This window comes from Carlito syrichta, unplaced genomic scaffold (genome assembly GCF_000164805.1).
Source record: "Carlito syrichta isolate Samal-C Ts95f unplaced genomic scaffold, Tarsius_syrichta-2.0.1 Scaffold303576, whole genome shotgun sequence".
Lineage (NCBI taxonomy): Eukaryota > Metazoa > Chordata > Mammalia > Primates > Tarsiidae > Carlito > Carlito syrichta.
Window position 1 is genome coordinate 49,872 of NW_007247672.1, and position 20,455 is coordinate 70,326.

Here is a 20,455-nt window from a genome sequence, read left to right on the forward strand (position 1 = left end):
GTGCTGATGGCCATTCCAGAAAAAGAGTTCCAAAATTGCTTTGATGGGAGGACTAAGCACTGGTATCAGTGCATAGCTTCCCAAGGGGAGTACTTCAAAGGTTAGTGTTTTGATATTTGGCAGTGAGGTATGTGGCACTTTTTCTAGGATGAGTTTGCCAACTCAATTGTCAGACCTCATATGTATGGCTTGGATATTAGCTTTTAATTAAGCTAATTTTTATTCATAGAGCTCTACAAAAGTCTTTTTTATTAAAAAAAAAACACAACCCCATACATCCTTTTTATTTTTAAGTCATAAAGAGTTATCAAAATTAAAAGCAAAAATTATGGGGTAAGACTTAACAAAACTACTAGGAGGATCAAAGGAAGAGAAAATAGGACTAGGCGCGGGGCAGTATGTATTAATGAACATGGGAGGGACAAAGATGAGCAGAACAGTGAGCATGTGCTGAAGATACTAGGGGAGAGGATCTGGTGAAAATTTTGATCTTAGACATGCCTAGCTAAAGAAAAAATAGGATAAGATCTCTAAACCCCACTATGAGCTTAAGAGTCATCCTTGCCATTGGTGCTGTCTCTGTCACCCTCTCCTTCCTCAGTCTCCTCTTCATCATCCTTGATCAACTCCAGCTGGTCATCTCCCATGTTCATTATCATCATCATCCAGTAGGTCCCCCTCCTCCGAAGAGTCATCTGCACCCTCCTCAAACTTCATCTTCGTGTTAGTTTCATCTTTCTTCACAGAGGTGGTAGTTTACTCCTCTTCTGTCTTATCATTCTTCATTTGTACTGCTTGTTTGCTCTGTTCCTTTTCAATTTTTTCCAGGTTTTTCAGTAGAGAATCTACTTTTTGTTTTATCTGAGTCAATTCCTTCTTAATGACCTGAAGGTCAACATCTTTCAACTGTCCAGACTTGGAAGAAGATCCTCGCTGACCTCTCTTAGAATTGAAGTCACTTTTTCCCCTTCGTGAGGTGTTTCCTGATAGATGTTGGTGTCTCAAGGGCACTATAGTCCGAGTAATAGGAGGAGGAGGAACACATGCCGGGCAACTGTACATCCTGTCATAATAATCCTGCTGAAAGTCCCAGTCCAAGTCAAAAGAGGAGCTGTACATCTCCTCTGCAGATCATTTCACACTTGCTTTTCCTCAGTTCACTTTTGCTCTGCACCCACATTAATATCTAAAACCTGGCCAGCAATCATTTTGCCATCCTCTCCTGCTACAGCAGCTGGGGCATTCCTCTCATTAACATCTCTAATGAAGGCAAAGCCATTATGACCTGAGCAGCCCACAGTTTTGCCATATTTTGAAAAACTTGCCTCCACATCAGGCTTCTTGATCACAAGAGTGTTAAGATTCCTAATGAATACACAGGAGTTCATGGAGTGAGGATCTGTCTTGTTAGTAACATTGTTTTTGATGATAAGGTTCCTCACAGAGCTGATAAATGTAACTGAAGATCAAAAAAATCTCTCTCAAGCAAAGTTCCACTAACTTATGTATTTCAAGTGTTTTGTAACCAGGAGGGGAGAGGGAGAAAAGATTTTGAGTCTCCTACTCCTGGGTTCTATGTGGAGAAGAAAACTGCTGCTGGAGATTGGCAATGCAGCACCAAGCGCTCAATCTTCTCTTCGCTCAAAAATCTTTTAATACCTTTTATTGCCAGAATTTAACTGGGACAAACCGCTGCTGTATTTCTGACTTTTAACCATGCTCCGGCCCCGTTTATAAACCAAAGGTATCCTTCCAAGTGCCTTAAATGGCAAAAATCAGATACCCAAGATAAACACAAATACCAAACCAGAAAGAAGATAATTCTTAAGGCTAGCCATGACACTCTTACATCTTTCTTTTAATTTAACCTTTCCATCAATTGTTTGGAATGAGAGATCTCTAGTCCAGGTGCAGTGGCTCACACCTATAATCCCAGCACTTTGAGAGGCTGAGGTGGGAGGATTGCCTGAGCCCAGGAGTTTGAGACCAGCCTAGGCAACATAATGAAACCTTGTCTCTACAAAATATTAAAAAATTAGGCGGACATAGTGGTGGACACCTGTAATCTCAACTACTCAGACGGCTAAGCAGAAGGATCACTTGAACCCAGGAGGATGATGCTGCAGTGAGCCTTGATCATGCCATTACACTCCAGCCTAGGTGACAGAATGAGACTCTGTAAAAAAATGAAGAGGGAGCTCAAAATCTTTATTTTTAATGCTGCATTTTGTTCCAATAGCAACTCAACTTAAAGTGCCTCTTTAAAGCCTAGATAGTAATTTCTAGGTTTTTACATTTAAGCAATAGGTATTCCCAGAGAGGGCAATCCTCACGATTCCCAAAAATTTACTCCCAGAAATAGACTTAATGTAGCAAAAGACACCAAAAGTCTCAAAGGAATGGGGCCTTCTAAGACAAAACTCCCCTAAGAACTTGTTTGGAAAAAAAAAGCATGCTGCTTAAAAATCTTATGTGTCTCGGACTCCCAGTCTTTTCAGACCTAATGTTGTAGTGGGAAGACAGAGAGATTGTGACACCGAGACTATTATAGGAAGTGGCACTTTATTACGCTGGCTGGCCCAGTGGACTTGAGGGGCTAATGTGTCCAAATTGAGCCCCGCAGAATGGGAGAAGTGGGGTCTTATACCTTCGTTTAGGTAAGAGACGGGGGTCGTGTTGAGCGATTACACATCTCCTTTGGAATTTACAAGGTGGTGTTCAGAAAAATTAGATCTTTCAAAGAAAAATGGTTTCCAGGAACTGCAGGGTTGTAAACCATCAACTTCAGAAGAGGGGTTTTGGGTAAGTATGTGGATTAGTTCTCTTTTGCATTTCCATAATAGCCATCAATCTCTAGCCATTTGGCCTTTTCAAATAAAATCAGCTTTAGAGCTTGCCTCTTGACTTTCAAAAGGAAATACCTTTAACTACAACCAACCCCTCTCCTGCCACATCAGTGTGACCCCCAAAATTTATACCCTCTGCATGGTAAAGACAGAGAGCATCCCTTCATAGTTACAAAGTCAAGCTCTCAAGTTGTAAAACAAGATAAGAGGGAAACTGTATTCTATAGTACTCCTCTATATGACAGAGAAAGACGGCAACAAAGGAAAACAAATTTCTGAGAGGAAAGGGATCAACAATATGAATATTCACCTCACAAAGCACTGAAAGTACACCAGAGTCACTGTAATCCAAGACTAGTCATAAAATTCCTTTTCTCTTGTTAATCAAAACTCTGCTGAGGAGACAAATGGGTGATTTTTACTGCCCATTTACTGCAGTACACACACAAAGAGAGAGCAGCCCAAAATCTGGCTGGTAAGAACTTCTTGCCATTTGCTGGCAAACCAGGTTCTGATACAGAGACCCTCTAATGTTTGTCCATATTTTCACAGCCCCTCGAGTACTCCTGTACATTCCTGAACAATATTCCTGAGAGCTAAGAAAAGGTGTGCTTCCCCTTGTCTCCTTTGCACTCTCAGGGAGTAACTTCAGGAGATCATTGACTTCCCTGTAGTCTATGTCCCATCAACTAAAAAATGCAAATCTCCTTTTACTCCCTTTTTCTGAGTGGTTATAAGTTTGAATAATATAGTATCAATGTAATCATAGGCCTTGTGAATTATAAACTTTTGTATCAATGTAATTGTGAGCTTTGTGATTTGTATAACTTTTGCATAATGCATGATGTCTTAGGCCCTTTGCTCTATGGCAAGGTTGCTGGCCGCTTCTGCTGGGCCCTACTGATAAAAGCTATGAGATATCTCTGATACCTGACACCAGGAAGACTGACAGAAAAGTGTCTCTGTCAATAAACGTGGCTGAAACTCAAGTTCTCTATAATGCTCTGCTGGCCACATGGCTAATGAATAGGTACTGACAACTCTGGACTATAAAAGTGAACTGTAAAAACCTAGAGGGTGAACAGAACCATTTTAGAAAGACCTCACATCTGGCTCTGCTCCCTGGATTCAAACTCAGAAATAAATTTCTTTCTACCAGTTCCCTGCCCCTTTGATTTATTGGTATCAAGGGGAGCAGTCGAGCATTACTCAGACCATAACAGTTCCTGAATTTTCTTCCCTTGACTTGTAGTCACATACATTTAAATAAATAAAGTCCTATCACTAGCAATACAAATTCATCCATTTACAAAAAAACCCTGATTGGATTGAAACAGTGGATTTTATCTTAATACCAGAAGAAAAATTGCAGCCTATTTAAAACAGGTGGAAAAGAAAAATAGAGAACTTAGGAAACTATATTTAAACTCTATAGTTGCAGGTCAACCTTTGAGTTTTGAATTTTTTCTTGGTGTAAATTGCCCATTGCTAAAAATATGCACCAAAACAGAACATAAAATGCAGTCATTGGGAGTACTAGAAAACTGGACATGCCTATGAACTTTTTCATTTATACAAATGTCTGCAGGTAGAAGTGTCAAAGAAGCAACAGGGGTGCCCAAAAGGGTCATCCTTGTTAGGGTCTGGATAGGGTGAGGGTGGATGGATGTAGAGAGAGGTTAGGGGTGGTGCAGCAGAGAGAGGGCGCAGCACCGCTGGAGCCTGCAAGCCAGAGGTGCATGCTGGCAACCCAGAGATCTAAGTAAATGCAAAGAATTGCAACGCACAGAGGTGAGAGAAGAAAAGATTTATTTAAGAGAACCTCACCCCCCCCCACAGACAGCAGGCCTACACTTTAGGTGAGTGTGGTGTCATAGCTCCCAAAGCCCTGGCTTAAATTCTTTTCCTTAGAGATGTTGTAATCAGGTAGACAGACTGCTGTGACTTCCTTATCGACAACCTGTAGATGTCTTAGAGAACCTGTGACACAGAGACCCACTAATGACCGCCCACATTATCATAGCCCCTAGAGAAGGTGTTGTGGCAGAAAGGGGGGTTGGTAGCAGTTAAAGGTATTTCCTTTTGAAAGCCAAGCAGCAAGCTCTAAAGACCTGCCAGGCCAGTTTTGTTTGAAAAAGGCCAAATGGCTAGAGACTGATGGCTATCATGGAAATGCAAAAGAGTAACTAATTCACAGACTTATCCAAAACCCCTCTTCTGAATTTGATGGTTTACAACCTTGCAGTTCCTGGAAATCATTTGTTCTTTAAAAGATCTAATTTTTCTGAACACCACCTTGTAAATTCCAAAGGAGATGTGTAATCGCTCAACACGACCCCCCTCCCTTACCTAAATGAAGGTATAAGACCCCACTTCTCCCATTCTGTGGGGCTCGATTTGGACGCATTAGCCCCTCGAGCCCTCTGGGACAGCCAGTGTAATAAAGTGCCACTTCCTATAATAGTCTCGATGTCATGATCTCTCTGTCTTCCTGCTACAAAGGATGTGATAAGGATTCTAATTCTCCTGCACCTTCCCAAATGACATTCCTTAGAGCTAATGGAGGATGCACCTCCCCTTATCTCCTAGGCATTCCCAGTGGGTAGCTTTGGGGGATTCTTGGCTTCCCTGTAGATACTGCCCAATTTACTGGAAGATTGAATTCCCACCTGCTCCCCCTCTGAGTGGTCATAACTTTTGCAATTGCAATCCTTTCCCAATGCATGATGTCTTAGGCCTTGTAAATTCCCTTTACTCTAGGCAAGTTGATTGCTGCTTTGAGATATCTCTGATCCCTGGCACCAGGAAGTCTGTTTCTGAAAAGACAAAGTTGGCAAAGTTAATTTTACCTAAAATGTGCATTTCTCCAAAAATGTAGCTTCTACTTTCTCATCATTGTATTAAGGTTTAGGAAGAAGATTAAAAATGTATTTTCCACTCTTGGCCTGTCCTTTTAATCCTCTCTGTCTTTTTTTATTCTTAGCCAATTGAGATTAATTTTGGGAGAAGAGGCAATGGGGAAGATCCTTTAAATTGCACCGTTGAAGTCAAAATTAGAATCTACAGTTTTCTAGCAAAAAACCAGCTCAGAATAAACCAAAAGGACCATAGCTAAAACGGGTGTCTGGGGCTCAGTAGGATGCACCAAGTCCACTCAATGAGAAACTCAAGGTCTGTGGGTTTTATTAGGCCCCTGCTGGTACCTTAGTTCTGGGTGTTGGCAGCTCCTTCATGTGCCTGAGTCTCCTCTAAAACCCCTGGTCAGGCACTAATTTTGTTGACAAAGGATGCCAAACTGTGTAACAGTATTTAAGATATTCTATTCTGAGCCAAATGTGAATCACCTTCAACCTGTGACACATCCCCAGGAGGTCCTGAGAGCATATGCCCACCTTGATTGAATTGTAGCTTGGTTATATACATTTTAGGAGGGCAAAAGTTACAAAAAATCATAAATCAATACATGTGAGATTTACACTGGTTCAACCTGGGGAGGTGGAATGTCTCCAAGCAAGGGCTTGCAGCCTACAGGTGGATTCAAAGATTTCTTGATTGCTAATTAGTTAGCAAGAACTATCTAAGGAATTTTGAAAGCAATAAAGGAAATGGGTGACTTGAGGACTGATAAGGGAGTCAAGTCTACTGATATGTAGATGAAGCTTCTTAGACAGCTGACTTCAGAAAAAATAGGTATCTTAAAAATTGTCCAGAGTCCTGAATTCCCAAGAGACAGTTTTACAGAGTTATAAAATACTTGGAATTTTTTTCCTTCTTTATCTGTTATGTGATGTAATGCCATAGTCAGGTTGGAAAGGAAGCATTGTATGTAATTAACTTAAAAATCTGTCTCTTCAGGCCCCTTAGTTAGGAATTTGGCAAGGCAAAGAAAAAGGGCAGCATTTAGTCCTCAGTTTGTCGACTTCTATGCCAGTCACACATGGTTTAATGTGTGAGGCTCCTCGTGCCTCTAAATGAATAGGAAAAGAAGAAAGTTATTGTACTGGTGGTGGCAGTTGGTCCTGACTACCAAGGGGAAGTTCCTTCTGCATCCCAATAAAAGTAAAAAGGCTTGTGAAATACAGATCTCTCAGAATGTCTTCAGTCCCACTTATTATTATTCCTTGTGATTAAAGTTAATAGAAAATGACAATAACCCAATTTAAGCGTGACTGCCAATGACTCAATTCCTTCAAAAATAAAGGTTTGGGACACTGTACCATATAAAGAACCAATACCAGGTGAACCAAGACCTGCTTACTGAAGGCTAAGGGAGTTCAGAATGGGTAGTAAAAGAAGGTTGTTATACCAACTGAGACCATGCAGCCAGCTACAATAACGAAAAAACTGTAATTGTGATGATTATCATAAGGGTGACAAGACAATGGGGAGTGAATAGTCTTTTCAACATATGGTCCTGGTGATGCCATGTGGGGTGTGGTACAAGACTTGTGGATTCTTTGTTTCTAAAATGAATTTTAGAGTGGCCAGCAAGGTTTTCAAACAGAGATTATTAATGAGAAAAAGAGGAAAGGGAAGAAGGAAGATTCACGCCAGAAAGACCTGCCATGGGCAAGTTTTTCAAAGAAGAAAAACTGTGCTTTTGCTCTCAGCTCCAAACTAGATATAGCTACCTAGTTATTGATATGCTAATGGGTGGATTCCAGGTAACCATGGCTCCAGAGAGATCTCTGGGATCCTGATGGGAGAAGACAAGGAGAGGGGTCTTTTCCTGATCACATCCTCTCCTGCAGGAGACCTGACAGATGTATCCAATTCACAAGTTCCTTAGCTAAAAGGTGGTCTTATTATCATTTCTATGACTTTGGTCAGTTAAGGGGTGGTCTTTGACCTTCCACTTTTGACAGAGAACTAGAAAGTTTCTTAGAGATTATTATGCTAAACCATGAATTGAAAGATTGGGCTCAGGATTTTTTGGCACCCTCTCTTTTTCCAGAGAGTTTTGTTGCTTAATAAACTCCTTATTTCACTCATCAGAAAAGAAAGAAAGGAAGGAAGGAAGGAAGGAAGGAAGGAAGGAAGGAAGGAAGAAAGAAAGAAAGAGAGAGAGAGAGAAAGAAAGAAAGAAAGAGAGAAAGAAAGAAAGAAAGGAAGATTGGGCTCACCAGATGCAGTGACTCAAGCCTATAATCCCAGAACTTTGGGAGGCCGAGGTGAGAGGATTGCCTGAGCCGACGGGCTCAAGAACAGCCTGGGCAAACTGGTGAGATATCATCTCTACAATAAATAAAAAATTAGCTGGTGTGGTTGTATGTGCCTGTAGTTTTGGCTGAAGGCTAATGCAGAAGGATCACCTGAACCCAGTAGGTCAATGCTGGGGAGGTGTGAGCATGCCATGCACTCCAGCCTGGGTGACTCAAAGAAAAAAAGAAGAAAAAAATGTTGGACTATCCTATTCTTACATCTGATGGAATTGTCTTTTGATTTGCTGAGGTGGTGGGGAAGGCTGCCAACTTGGCCAGCAGTAAAATGTAATTTTTAAAAATGTCTGAATGCAGCCAGGCTCAGAGGCTCAGCCTATAATCCCAGCACTTTGGGAGACCCAGGTGAGTGGACTGCCTGAACCCGTGGGTTTGAGGCCCACCCAGGCAACTTGAAGAGACCTCATCTCTACACTACATCAAAAATTAGCTGGGCATAGTAGTGCATGCCTGTAGTTCCAGCTACTTGGAAGGCTGAGGTGGAAGGATCACTGGACCCCATCAGGTCGAGGCTGCAGTGGCCAGGAGTGTGCCACTGCACTCCAGTCTGGGCAACAGAGTGAGACTCCGAGTCAAAAAAAAAAAAAATGTCTGAATGCTTCTCAAAATCTACCTTTTGGAATTTATCTATCTATCTATGTCTAACCTGTACTAACTACTTTGCCTCACTGGAACAAATAGATATTTACATGCACAGAATAAAGTTAGTCCTCTTCTTTACATCATTTATAAAAATTAACCCCAAATAGATTAAAGACCTAAACATAAGAGCTATCATTTAAAAACATTTAGAAGAAAATATAGGAATGAAGTTTTGTGACCTTTGGTTAGGCAATGGTTTCATAGATTTAATACCAAAACCACAAATATAATAGAAAATATAGATAAATTAGACTTTATGAAAATGAAAAATATTTGTAAAAACATAATCCATAAAATATGATAAAAAGATTTGCAAATTTTATATCTAAGCTGGGATTTGTATAAAAATATATGTACATTTACAACTCAATATTTTTAAAAAATGCAATGTTTAAAACAAGGGGAAATTATCTGAATACACATTTCTCCAAAAAAGATACACAAGTGGTCAATAAATACAAGAAAAATGTTCAAAATTATTATTCATTTGAGAAATGCAAATCAAAACCAGAGAGCAGAGCCAGGCTTTTGGCCTCTTTAAAATGGTTCTACTCTAGCCAGGCACAGTGGTTCACACCTGTAATCCCAGCACTTCGGGAGGTGGAGGCAAGAGGATTGCCTTGCAGCGGGAAAATAGAGAGACCGTGACACCAAGACTATTATAGGAAGTGGCAGCTTTATTATGCCAGCAGGCTCAAGGGCTAAAGCATCCAAGTCGAGCCCCCCAGCATGGGAGAAGTGGGGTTTTATACCCCTGTTTAGGTAAGGGAGGGGGTCGTGTTGAGTGATTACATATTTCCTTTGGAATCTTACAAAGTTGCACTCAGCAAAATTAGATTTTTTAAAGAATAAATGGTTTCCAGGAAATGCAAAGTGTAGGATTGTAGACTGTTAACTTCAAAAGGGATTTTGGATAAGTCTGTGAATTAGTTACTCTTTTGCATTTCCATGAAATGGCCAGTCTGGCCATTTGACTTTTCTTAAACAAAACCGGCCTGGCCTCCTGGCAAATCTTTAAAGTTTGCAGCTTGGCTTTCAAAAGGAAATACCTTTAACTGCTATCAACCTCCCCTTTCTGCCACAGGGTTAGTGGGAAAGAGACAATTTGTCACTCCAGGTGATTACCATGGGGCCAACTGCTGATCCCAAAGCAGTTACTCATGTGTTTTTACGTTCATTCACTCAATCATACAAGAAATATATTTGAGCATCGGCCCCATTCTGCTATAGCCTGAGCTCATGGTTTAACCAGTCTGAGCAACATGGCGAGACCTCATCTCTACAATAAAAATAGAAAAATTAGCTGGACATGGTGGTTCATTCCCATGGTTCCAAATACTTGAAAGACTGAGGCAGAAGGATTGCCTGAGCCCAGCAGGTCAAGACTGGTGGCTGTGAGTGTGTAACTGCACTCCAGCCTGGATGACAGAGTGAGACTTTGACTCGGAAAAAAAAAAAAAGATTGTGCTCACCCCTCAGACTTTACAGTTCACTTTTATAAGTCCAGAGTTTTTGGTGCCTATACATTAGCCACATGACCAGCAGAGCTTTGCATAGAATGTATGTTACAGTTGCATTTTATCAATAGTGACATTTTATGGTCCAGACTTCCTGGTGCCAGGTACCAGAAGTATCTCACAACTTTTATCAGTAAGGCCCAGCAGAAACATTAATCAAGCTTGCCATAGAGTAAAGGGAGTTTACAAGGTCTAAGACATCACAAATTACACAAAAGTTATACAAATCACAAAACTTATGATTACATTAATGATAGGGTTTGTAGGGGGATGGGAGAGGAGGTTGTAGTTAAAACAACTCATCATGAAAGCCTCACAAATGGAGCATAAGTTGCAATGACACATAAAGCTAATACTTTGCTCTAACAGCGTCCTGATACTAATTGCTTTACTACCAATATCTGCTTTCCTGAGACTGCATCCCAAAACCATGTGACTGATAACATCCTGGTACTGACTGTCAATGTTTGCTTTCCTAAGGCTGCATTTCAGAGACAAATGATTAACAATACCCTGATAGTGGCTAGTTTAGTGCAAACATCTGCACTTCAAGGTCCTGGGACCAGCAGCCCTCAATAGTGCTGACATCTGCATCTCAAGGTTAGGCAACTAACAACTCAAAAGCCCTAAACTGCTTCTCATTCCCTAAAATGCTTCTCGGAGCCCTATAAGCCTCGACTGGGGTTTTATAAGGGGACTGCAAGAGAACAAAACTGCTGGTTCTTCTTTAGGGACAGCCTTTCTTTCCTTTCCCTCTAATAAATTTTCTTTAATCACTCAGCTCAGCCTCTCTTTCTCCATACTTGCCTTACAATTAATACTGTTGTTAGGTCACACTCCCAGCGGGGCCTCTAGGCCTGCCGGGGTGTGGGTTTCTGTTATGTGATCTGATGTTGCATGAAAGATGCAAAGAGTTGCATAGAAGTTAGATTAGAAAATATAGTTTATTTAGAAAGTAAATTAGAGAGAGAAAAAGAGGAAATTCACCTCCCCAAGGTAGGGGAGGGGGCCAAAGCCAGGAAACATGACTTGACCATAGCTTGGCAAAGCAATGGTGCTGTCAATGGTCTAGTAATGGCAGCTGGCTGCTTGAGGTTGAATGCTTTTAACCCTTCCTTTTGATAGAGGAAGGTCATTAAGGTGATTGGGTGGTGGTCTGCTACACGTCATCACTAAGAGGCAGGTAAGCGCAGGTACTGATGTCAGGTGATGGACAGCAAGCAGATGGGTGGGTTAGTCACTTGAGTGCTTCCATGGGATGGTGAGGGGGTTTCTGTCTGTGTCACATAGGTGACACAGGGCTGATTAGGTTAACTTGGGGATTTGGGCCCAGAGAGGTTTTTCCTGCAAGAGACATGTTAGACATTTCAATTCACAAGTTCCTTGACTGAAAGGTAGTCTTATTATCATTTCTATGACTTTGGCCTGCCAAGGGGTAATTTTTGACCTGCTTTCCACAAGAAACCTGAAAGTTTCCTAGAGATTATTATGCTAAATCATGAATTGAAATGTTGGGCTGTTGAGCTGTCCTTGTCTTTCATCTGATGGAGATTTGCCAAGGGGTTGGAGTAGGCTGCCCTTGATCTGCTGTAAAATGTAGTTTAGAAATGTCTGAATGCCTTCTAAACGCTACCTATTGGAAACTTATCTGTGTCTAACCTATGCTAGATTCAACGAGTGTCAGGGTTAAAGTCTGAGCAAAAATGACTATGCTGAGGCAAAAAAACTATGCTAAACTAAGTTTATTCTAGGTTTCTATAGGTACCTCCTTTCAACTATGCTATTCAATCCTATGACATTAAGAAAAGGGAGTAAATGGGGATTTACATCTTTCAGCTGATTGGACATATCTGCAGGGAAGTCAAGAATCCCCTGAAGCTACTTACTGGGAATGCATACTCTCAGGGATATGCTCAGGAATATATCTCTCAGTTTATTGCTTAGTCTGCAGGGGAAGTTAAGGGTCCTTTGAAGCTACTAACTGGGAGTGAATAGGAGATAAGGAGAAGTGAACCTTTTGTTAGCTTTCAGGAATGCACAGGAGTGCTTAAATAACCCTTGTCATGCCCTTCTCTAGGGGCTGTGGCAATATGGACAGGCATTAGCTGGTCTCTGTATCAGGTTTTCAAAAAGTGAAGCATAGAGTCATCATAGAATACAGTAACTCCACTCCTAGATTGGTAACCCAAAACAATAAAAATACATGAGAAGTTTGTACACAAATGTTCATAGCAGCACTGTCCATAATAGCCAAAGGTGGAAGCAACCTACGTGCCATAAACTGGAAAGCAGATAGATAAAATATTGCAGATCCAAGAAACATAAAATAAGTCAGCCATGAAAAGCAATGAATTACTGAGACACATCATGATAAGAGGGAATGTTAATCAACCTCCCAAGACAGAACAGTGAGAAATAAGATTGATGATTTATTTTCAAATTGGAGCCTAGCTTATCTTCAGTTCTCAAGATGGTGTCTAAATGCATTGTGCTTCTCTTTTCTTGATTCACTTCTGTTAAACTTAAAATTCTAAATCCGAGAGACCACCAAAGAGCCAGCTCCGATGCAAACACACGGGGGTCTTTATTCAGGCTCGAGTCTGGGCTCACAAACCAAAACCAACGCAGCAGCTCGAGCTTGAGAGCCCTGATCCAGTATAGCAAGCAGTTTTTATGCACAATTACAGAGGGAGGGGCTGGGCGTGACTGGTTTTTCCTAGGCTTACAACATTAACCAATCAAAAGAGGTCATGAGGTAGAAACCGAAGTCTGCAGACCTTGCATAATTAGTCCCTAATCAGGTCCACGATGATGTCAAAGGACAGAGGCGCTTGAGATTGGTTGGTTCGTTCTTGGTTTGCAGGGGCTTGAGCTCAGTTGCCTGTGATTGATGGGAAACGGCTAAACGGGCAGAGTGGAATGCCAGATAAGCTAAGTTTACACAGTCACTGTGCGTAAATTAACTTTGGCATGCGAGCAGGAGGTTTGAAACATCACAGAGCCCACCAGGAGCGTGGCTGGCGCCAGAGTCTACCATCTAAGCAAAGGAATGTCCGGAAGGGGCTTATTGCTTAACATTTACACCCCGTTGCAGAAGTAGAAGACGTGAACATGGCAATTGGGATAAACAAAAGCTTAACAAAGTTTTAAGTACAAACACTGCTTGAAACATTGTATAACTTTCACAACCACAGTCACTACCAGGCAAAGGAATGTGCCTAGTCCTACAGGGTCTGAGGTAGGATTTAAAATACTAAGAATTTATAAAATATAGTGAACGTGAGGTAGGGATATATAAAATACAATGAACGTGCAAACGTGAGGCAGGGATGTATAAAATACAATGAACGTGAGGTAGGGATATATAAAATATGGTGAATGCTTCTTTTACACCAAGTATAGCTTTTTGAGTCTCTTGGGTCTCTCACTTCCTGCTTCTTTGCACTTCCTTTTTGTGTACTTGTTATTTTGGCAAACTTCATGTTTACACTTTTGGTGGGATTCAGTCAGAATGGTAATTCTGTAAGCCAATTAGCAAATAAGACATGCAAATGAAATGATTCTGTAAGCCAATAAAAATAAGTCACATAGGTATCATATGGGAGATCCTGTAACTTCTGCAATATTCCTCCAATGAGGCACCAGGAGAGGGATGTGCATTTTAGGGATAAATGTGCTGATTCTTCCTGCTTTGTTGAGCCTGCCCACTACACACCTGATCTTGCCAGACTGTCATTAAAGTCTTGCTTCTGCTGCACACCATGTCTTTGTATCCATCCTTTGATTTTGGACAGGTGAGTTTGTTTCTCACAGAACATAAGCAAGAAAGAAGCCATTCACTGAAATGCTGAATCAAACTTCCAGGACAGTATAAGTGACATCATTTCCAGGGACAAGATAAGAAGGCTATAAAACTTAACCCAAGTGTGGCACACATGCAGCAGGTGCTTCATTGAACTCTCTGTAACCTATCCATGCAAAAGAGCTAGTTAAAGCTAATGCTTATGTGTTGCGGGAAAACAGAGAGATGCTGACACCAAGGCTATCTTAGGAAGTAGCATTTTATTGGCACTGGTGTGACTCAGCAGGCTAATGCTCCAAGGCTGAGCAACTCAGAGAAAGAGGAGAGGGGTTTTATATGTTAGCTTAGGTAAGGGAGGGGGTAGAGTTGTATGGCTATACATTTTTCTTTGGAATTTGCAAGGTTGTATTTAGCAAAACCAGATTTTCAAAGAAAATTCCCAGGGCTTTTTGCTTGGAAGCAATTTGGATAAGTTAGTTTGTTTTGTTTCTGATTTTGTGTTTAGTTTTAAAATGAAAGCATGCTACAAATCTTTAAAACCCCAGCAGGCTGAGTCTTGGGGTTTGATTATGTGTGTGCATGACAGATCAGGTCTTTGAACAATTATCAGCATCTGCTGGCAGCTATTTGTGGCCACAAAGTTCTTGTCGGATTTGTCTTTGTGTTTGTATGCATGTGTGTAAGGGTTAGTAGCAAAAGCCCAGTGGAAGAAAGCCACCAACCCCTCCCTGTCTCTCCTCTGAACATTTATGTCATTGTCCAATCTTTTCTTTTGGTTTCACTGTTGATTTTGTATTTGAAAAAAAGTTCAATGACTTGTCAAGTGCTCTGAAACTCCAGCTGATTAAATATTAAGGCCTATGGTTGTGCACATTTTAAAAGCTGATGGGCAAATTACAGCTAAAAAATTTCAGTGCTCAAATGGTTAACCTGCAACTACAGGGTTAAAGTCTTCTAAACTCTCTATCTCTCTTTTCTTTCCTGATTTAAATTTGCTGGTAATAAATCTCACTGTTTCAAGGTTAAGTGAGAATTCTGCTATACAGTTTAGTCAGTTCTATCTAAAATATAAATATTGAAGACTCATTTTGAAACAACAAAAAAAAGTACAAAAGTTTAAAAAAAAAATCAAACTGCCATAGAAGCTGCTCTACCCCAATTTTAGTCCACAGTCTTTTTTAGATTGGCTATCTAAACAAACAAATTTTAGCCATACAAACAGGTTCTGATCTTATCAAAAATAATTTAAATTCAGGTATCTTTCGTAGACTGGTGAGTTTGTTGCTGTCTCATGGCTGGAGTTCAGAGATAAAGACTATTAAATCTTTGTTTATGTGTAAGTATGTAAGTTTAAATGTGTTTATGCATAATGTATATGTTATGAGTTTTGTTTAGCACGTTACCAAATTGGCTTATAAGTAAATGAGTACTCATAAATTAAATAGGTCTTTAATAATCTTTGGTGGCCAGGGGCAGTGTTCAACCTGTAAAATAAAATAAAATAAAATTTTAATTAAATAATTAAATATAAATAAGGTAATGCTTATGAATAAGCTTTTTAAGTGATTTGAAACTTTAAAATTATTTTGGAAGGTCATTGAAAGTCTGGGTCACTTTGTTTTGTTTTGTTTTGTTTTGAGTTGGACTCTCACTCTGTTACCCAGACTGGAGTACAGTGGCACACTCATGGTCACTGCAGCCTTGACCTGCTGGGCTTGGGCAATCCTTCTGCCTCAACCCTCCAAGTAGCTGGAACTACAAGTGCATACCACCACACCCAGCTAATTTTTTGATTTATTGTCAAAATGAGATCTCATCAAGTTGCCAAGGCTGCTTTCAATCCCCTGGACTCAGGCAATCTTCTCACCTTGGCCTCCCAAAGTGCTGGGATTACAGACTTGAGCCACCACACCTGACCTGGATCACTTTCAATTAAAAAGAATTGTAATGTGGGGCAACATGTTTCTAAAATTATATAAAGGGTCTCATCTATAAAATGCTGATATCTAACAGACACTTCAAGATTTCTTGCTTCCCAGGATTTCATAAAAATTTAAGATTATTTTATGTAATCCAAATATTATTTAAAGACTATTTATTGAAATGACATAACATGGGTTTAATATACCCAATGAGAAACATTTTTTCTTGAGTTGTAGTCTCAATCTGTCACCAAGGCTGGTGTGCAGTGGCACACTGCTTCACAGGCCATTGCAACCTTGACCTGATGGGCTGAAGTCTTCCTTCCACCTCAACCTTCCAAGTAACTAGAACCACAGGTGTGTGCCACCATGTCCAGTTAATTTTTTTGATTTATTGTAGAGACGAGGTCTGGACAAGTTGCCCAGGTTGGTCTCAAACCCCTGGGCTCAGGTAATCTTCTTGTCTCTGCCCCCCAAAGTGCTAAGATTACAGGCATGAGCCACTATGCCTGCTCTGAGCAGTCATTTTAATATTGCCTAAATATCGTGGTTTTTTTTAGCAGTTCACTTTGTGGCAGAGAGGGGCTGAAAACAGTTAAAATTATTCCTTTTTATTTATTTATTTATTTATTTACTTATTTATTTATTTATTTATTTATTGAGTTGGAGTCTCACTCTGTCGCCCAGACTGGAGTGCAGTGGCATACTCCCAGCCACTGCAGCCTTGACCTACTGGGCTCCGGCGATCCTTCCACCTCAGCCTTCCAAGTAGCTGGAACTACAGGCACGCACTTCCATGCCCTGCTAATTTTTTATTTATTGTAGAGATGAGGTCTTGCCAAGTTGCCTGGCCGGGTCTGGAACCCACAGGCTCAGGCAATCCACTCACCTTGACCTCCCAAAGTGCTGGGATTACAGGCTGAGCCACCGAGCCTGGCAAAATTATTCCTTTTTAAAAATCAACCTGCTAACTCCAAACCTGCTAGACATGGGACAGCCAAATAGCCACAAGGCACTTTCCTGGAAGTGCAAGATAGTAATCAATTCACAACCTTACCCCCTGCATCCTCTCTTTGTGAAGTTATTGGTTTACAACCCCTGCTTGTCATGTATAACCTAGAGACAGTTTGTTCTTTGAAAATCTGGTTTTGCTAAATACAGCCTTGCAAATTACAAAGAAAAATGTATGGCCATACAACCCGACCCCCTTTCCTTACCTAAACTAACATATAAAACCCCTCTCCTCTTTCTCTGGGTTGCTCAGCCTTGGAGCACTGGCCCACTGTGTCACACTAGCACTAATAAACTGCTACTTACTGAGATAGCCTCAATGTCACGGTCTCTCTGTTTTCCCACAACATTTCTTTGTGCATTCGTCAGAAAAGGGAGAGTTTAGAGATGTTGTGTCCCACCTCCTTTGTCAGCAGGGTATAACCTCTGGAGCAATGGAAGAGGCAATCTTTCCTGGTGCCCAGTGGAACTTTTGATCCATAGGAAGGAGGACCCTCCTGGTGCACTGAGGCTCCTATCTTGAAAGCACAACAGGGACCCAAAAGAGGTACAAGGAACTGGTATGAGGAGCACCACCAAACAGAAAGGGTAGGAACAAGGGCCTTTGCATAGACCTGCCAGTAGATGGCAGAAGGGGAGCTTGATTACCTCCTGGAGTCCAAAGGAAAGGACTGAAAGGCAGTGGATGGACACACTGTCTCGAGACAAACCTGTTGACTCCTAAAATTAGGGTGGAGAGTTGGATAATGTGCTATATGATTGTGTGTGAATGAGATGGCCAGCAGAAGGGTTCTGACCTAGCCAAAAGCCAAGGTGAGTGCTGAGTCCTGATCTAAGCTGATGATGACCTCCTACAGCTGAAGGCAGTCCCAATCCCATCATAGGGTTGGTCCAGGTTGAGGATTTGTACCAACCTGCCAGTTGCTAAGAGGTGTCTGAAATATCTCCATGAGGAGTATGGCTGGAGTAGTATGAAGCAGTTGTTTCCCATACCCCCTCATTCCCTCACTTGTGTGTGCTTGCCATCTGTTAGGGGGAGGAAATGGGTGGAAACCAAAGTAAGAATATCCTTCTTGACTGTATGCTTAAGAACTTTGACAAATGTTTCTGTGGAGATTGTTATGGTGTCAAACTGTCTCAGAGAAAGCTCTGCACATTCTGTGAAATAGATTGGCCCTCTTTCGGGGTTGGGTGGCTGCCAGAGGGACCCTTAGATAGAGAAACCATTAGAAAAGTATATAGAATTATAGTAGGAGAGCCAGGTCACCCAGACTAATTCCCTTATATTGACTGCTGGCAGGATGCAATCCTTGCATGACCTTCTTGGCTAAAAGTTTGCTGGGAAGACAATTGCAAAAGTATGGTAGCCCTCAAAACAGCCCAGTCCAAATACCCATCAGAGTCTGATGAGTTGGCTGACAAGCCACTGTGGCTGATGAACCAGAAACCCCACCACCTTATTCTCCAATCTATCTACCATTGCCACCTGCTCCAGTGGCAAAAGCCGCTGTTAGGGGCTCACAATTGGAATGCACCCCTAAGCCAAGTACATCTCCTAAACAATCAGAGTGCCAGAGACCAGCTCCAGCAGGTCCGGGTTTCCTGAAGGAGAGACGGAGTCAGTGAAAGAGAGAAAAACTTGGGATACCTGACTCTGCTGCCAGCCGATTTATTGTCTTTTTCAACTCCTTTTATACCCTAGATTTTGGCTTGAGGTGAAAACATGTTTTTCATTTTCAAGACAATCAGTTTCAAGTCAATGAACTGGACAGGCAATGTATCTTTATCCTGTTTTGTAAGTTACACCTGTGACACAGCAATTTGCAATTAACTGGGATAAAGCAACATTCTCAAGGTCTCTTAATTGCAAGTTGGCCTGACTCACTTTCCGTAATGTCACACCTGGTATTTACAATCTGTGTCAATTATCCCTTGTCAGGGAGAATGGGCTTCAACGTTTGTAAAACAAAAGCCTCTCCAGGTTCAATTTATCTTAATCACAATCCCTAACCAAAATTACAGGCCTTCTTAACAAAGGGAAAATTAGGCCAAGGTGCTCTTAATGGAAGAGTATACTTCTAACAAAACAAATCCTTCCTTTACTAAGTATTACCATTTGGTTAGAATTATTTCTCCCATATAGAACTCTACATCTTCCAACTTCCAGGTTTCCAGTGGCGAGATCGAGAGTGAAGGTAGAAGAAGCAGAAACAACAGCTGCCCAGTTGCTCCACAACATGGGGTCTTCGGCCTTCTGGGCTCTGTCAATGTGAAGGCCTCTAAGGCTGACTCCCAGCATCAGAGGTCACACCCCACTCAGAAAGCAGCTGCCAGAATGCATGTCTGACTTCCCATCAGGGGAATGTCACGGTGCCTTCCAGATGTCACTGAGGGAGACAAGGGTATTATGACTAGAGTGCGAGACGATAGATTGCCATTATGCAGAGAATTTAATTAAGAGTTCTTTATTAACACAGGGGTCAAGAGTAGGCTCATGCTGAGAGAGCTCTTGACATTTAAGTGAAGCTTGCAATAAGATTTTAAAGGCAAGTGGGCTACATAGCAGGGGGCAAGGGTACAAGGAACTAAAAACAAAAGGAATAATTTCTTGAATCTCAGTTAACAAGGCATACAATTACATGGAACTTGTGTCTAGGGAGTTTTCAATGGCCAGCAAGAATGGTCAGCATGATCAGCTCAGGGGAACACGGCTGTGGGTCTGTGGTTGTGGGGACATTACAGCAATTACACATATAAAATTAGGGGGGTCATTTTTAGGTCAGGCAGACAGCTAAGATGGAGGATTTCAACAAAATAGTGTTACTTATGTCAAGCAAGTTACTGCAATTGTTTTACATATTTCATTAGCTATTTCATTCCCCTCTTTTAGTTGCACATGAGTCAATTCATTGGCTCATCAGTTAATGACAAAGGCAAGGGTTAAGGAATGAGTACAATGTATTTAAAAAATTAATAACAGTAACTAGTAAATTAGTCTATTTTAAGCAGTTGGAGTTTCACGGTTTAGCTGAACGTTGGCTGGCCAGCCTGTGGTGTGGTTGAAGTAGAACAGCAGGTAAGAGGATTTTCAGTTCATATGCCCAAGCAGGGTGGGGCAATATTGTTCTTTTTGGCCTTCTTGATTCATGAGTGATGAATTTAAACTGGTGCTCTGCTAACCTTGAGTGCTGTTGGCATGGTGAGGATGACTTTGTAGGGTTCTTTCCAGGCAGGGGTTAGTTTTTTCTTCTGGAGCTTTTTGACCTAGACCAAATTTCCAGGCTGGAATGGATGACACAGTGTGGAGGATGGAGTTGGCAAGGTGGCTTGGATGTTGGTGTGGGCAATATTTTGGACCTGTTGTAAAGACTGGAGATACTTTAACAGAGATTGATTAGTGGTTTCTTTTAAGAATGGGATCCCGAGCCGGGCTCAGTGGCTCAGCCTGTAATCCTGCGCCTTTGGGAGGCTGAGGTGAGTGGATTGCCTGAGCCCG

General features: G+C 41.3%; 1 pseudogene; it reads right to left on the reverse strand.

Annotated features, from left to right (window-relative positions):
* Window positions 1-548: 548 nt before the first annotated feature.
* LOC103261050 overlaps window positions 549-20,455 on the reverse strand; it is a 48,622-nt pseudogene continuing 28,715 nt past the window's right edge.